The following is a 3,666-nucleotide window of genomic DNA, read 5'->3' on the forward strand; positions in this document are numbered from 1 at the left end:
GTTGTCAGCACCACGCTCAGCCAGTGAGCGAACCGGCCATCCCTATATGGGATCCCAACCCATGGCCTTGGTGTTGTCAGCACCGCGCTCTCCTGAGTGAGCCACGGGCCGGCCCCTCGTTTCTGTATTTGTGGCGCTTTTGCACTACAGCAGCCTCCCTGCTGCTGCTGCGCTCTTCGCATTCTCCCACCTTCCTGCCTTTGCATGGCCTGTGCCCTCTGCCAAGGATGCCCTTCCCCCAATCGCGGGGCTCCCTCACTTCAGGGCTCAGCTCATGGCACCTGTTAGCAGAGCCGCTGGTTCTTTGCTGTCCACAGTAGTACCCCTCACCCTCACCCTGGAGGCCCCCACCTGTCCTGGGCCCATTACTCGCGACCGAGCATCCCTTCCTGGACCAGCGCCGGCGCCGCCCGCTGTTGTTCACCCCGCAGCCGCCAGAGGGCGCCTGTGAGCACCTGATCGGGTCCTGTCCCTCCTCCGCCCACAGCCCTCCACGGCTCCCACCTCCCGTGGGTAAAAGCCCGAGTCCTCGCCGGGGCCACAGGACCGTGCACGGCCTGTCCCGTCGCCTCCCTGCTCTTACCTCCTAACCCCCCACCCCCACGCGCTGGCTATGCCTGGACCCCTGCCCGACACGTCTATTCAAGGGCCCCTCCACGCCCGGCGCCCGGCTCCGAGCCCGGCAAGCTCTTGGCGCCGCAGGCGTTTGCTGAGTGACAAATGGACCGGAGCGCCGGGCGGATCCGGGAGATGCCGGGCTTCCGCAGGGNGAGCGCCACCACGCTCCCAAGCGCCGCACTCTACCGAGTGCGCCACCGGGCCGGCCCTTTACTTAACTTTTTTATAAAAGATGACCGGTAAGGGGACCTTAACCCTTGACTTGGTGTTGTCAGCACCACGCTCAGCCAGTGAGCGAACCGGCCATCCCTATATGGGATCCGAACCCATGGCCTTGGTGTTGTCAGCACCGCGCTCTCCTGAGTGAGCCACGGGCCGGCCCCTCGTTGCTGTATTTGTGGCGCTTTTGCACGACAGCAGCCTCCCTGCTGCTGCTGCGCTCTTCGCATTCTCCCACCTTCCTGCCTTTGCATGNTCTGCGCAGGCGCAGGCCTCGCCCAGCCCGGCCCGGCCGCGCGCGACCTCTGGGCGAGACCCTCGGACCCCTCCCCACTGCGGGGACGCGGACACTGGGGCCCTCCAGGGCGACTGGGGGCTCCGCCGGGGACGCACTGCGACAAGGCTCCCACACGGCGGGTGGGGGCGGGGCCACACCCTGCGCCTCTCGCGGCCTCAGTTTCCCCTTCTGAGCACCGAGCGGAGGGCCGACCGCGACGTTCGCCGACGCCGATGCTCTTCGTAATACCCATTCCCACCGGTCCCGACAGCTCCGGCGGCCTCCGTGACCGTTCTGAGTCCCGGTGCTATGACATCCCCAATTTAAGGGGAAACTGAGGCTGGGGGGTGCCGCGGGGAGTCCAAGGTCACGCCTCGACCAGGGCCGGCGCCTGAGCGCCGAGCTGAGGTCCCCGCAGAGGACACAGCCCCGGGCCGGGGAGCTGTCCGCGGTGCTGACGGTGCCGCGCGTCCGCCCTCGGGCCACCGAGGAAACTGAGGCCCACGGCCCGGTCGAGCTTCAGGGCGCGGCCTGGGCCGGCCCGCCCCACCCCCGTCCCCAGCAACAGCTCCTTGTCACCTGCCACGGCCCTACCCCGTCACCCAGCCCGCGGCCCCTTCCGTCCTCGCGTAACTTGGTGCTGCCCACCGCACAGCTCCTAGTCGGGGGTGTCCCTGTTTCCGCCCCAGCCCATGGCACAGAGGAGACTCGGGGGGACGTGCTGGGTCTCAAGGGGCACGCGCGGCCCGAGGTCGGCCTCAAAAGCCCAAAGACACTCCTTGAGTGACCCTGCAGTTTGCCAGGCCAAGTCGTGGCCAGGAACGGGAGGTGCCACAGGGTGGGATGGGGCGGAATGAGACAACCCAGTAGCGGTAGGACAAGTGGAGGGTCGCAGGGGAGGAGCCTGGGGAGGGGACCCGGGCTAGGCCCAGGCTCTGTGCAATGAGGGGGCGAGGGGGTCCCGGGGGGTCTCAGCCCTCTGAGGTTGGGCCTGGAGTCCTAGGGGGCTGTCGAGGTGTCCGAAGCTCTTGTGGGTCTAAGATGTCTAGTGATGCTTGAGTCTGGCTGTGGCTCAAGGATTTATAGGGTCAAGAATTTGGGGGGATGTCATGGACGTGATGTTCCAGAGGTTTGGGGTCTCAGTCCACTTTTGCCTTCAGCCTGAGGATCCTCAGCCTTCGAGGCCCTGGCCACACCTAGAGAGGTGAGGAAGGGAGGCCCAGGGCCACGCCAGGGGCCTGGCAGGGGCACAGGCATGAACTCAAGCAATGTGGTCTCTGGCCTGAGCCTCAGTTTCCCCATCTGTAGGAGGACAGGACTAGGGTCATTGGACCCTCCGAGCCCTTTCATGAGAGGGGTTGGGGGAGCTGTGACATCTGAGACCTGGTAGGGGAGGTGGGACTTAGTTACACTGGGGTGGGGGGTTGGGAATTATTCAACCCACCCCCAAGTGAATGAAACTGGAAACTGAGGCCAGAGAGAGCTATGCCCAAGGTGACCCAGGGAGACGGAGGTGGAGCTGAAGCCAGGGCCCTGGGCTCTGCAGGTGCCTCCCAATTCCAGCTTTGCCCAGCTCTGCCCTGGTCTCCTGGTCTCCCAGGGGGACTGTCCCTGCTCTAAACCCTTCACATCTTGCCCCAGTCAGGCCCTGCCAGACACCCACTGTCCCCCAAGCATGCACTGATCTTCCCTCAGCCTGGAACCCTATCCCTTCCTCATCACCCGGCCAACTCTCGCACCCAGGTGCCCTCTCTAGGTGGCCTTTCCAGCCTCTGAAAGAGCCCCTCTGCCCACCGCGTTCTCTCCTCAAACCCAATCAGCTGGGACGGCTGGACAGCTCCTGCCAGCCAGGCCTGAGCCTTCCTGGCCTCTGGCGTTGCTGGTCCTGGGTGGGGGCCTCGGGGTCTTCAGCTCCCGACCGAAGAGGAGACGGCATGACCCCGTCCTGCAGCCCTTGGCTGCAGCAGACCCCGGATGCTCAGACCTCCCAGCCTCGCCAGTCGTTCCCCAAACCAGTCCTTGCAAACCCCTCAGCCGCCTGCCCATTTTACAGAGGAGGAGACTGAGGGTCGAGAGGTAGATGATTTGCCCCGGACGCCCGGAAGGACCGCATCGAAGCTGCAGGTTCGCGCTCTGGGTGTTAAACCCTCAAGTGGCCTCCGGGAACCCATCGAGGATTTGGGACAGCTGGGGACGTGGATTCCTGGTACCCCAGGCCCCTCCCTGCTCTGGCTTCCCCTCTGCGAGGGCGGATGAAGTGGGGACGAGGGGCAGAAACAACAGGGAGACATGGTGAGGGACAGAGGGACAGAGAGATGCGGGAGGGACAGAGTCACAGGAGGACCTGACGCCGTACCGGGCAGCAGCGAGACGTGGGGAGAAGGGCGGGCGGCCCCCAAGAGCCTGCCAGGCCCCACCCCAGTCCCCTGCCCGGCATCCAGGGCCTTCAGGGAGCTCCAGCCTGGACCCCGAGCCCGGACCCCCCAGCACGTGCACGCAGAGCCAAGCGGGGTGGGTCTGTGGGGAGGGGCCGGCCTGGCTCCCGCCCCAGG

Source organism: Galeopterus variegatus, unplaced genomic scaffold, assembly GCF_000696425.1.
Source record: "Galeopterus variegatus unplaced genomic scaffold, G_variegatus-3.0.2 Scaffold9028, whole genome shotgun sequence".
NCBI classification, from domain to species: domain Eukaryota; kingdom Metazoa; phylum Chordata; class Mammalia; order Dermoptera; family Cynocephalidae; genus Galeopterus; species Galeopterus variegatus.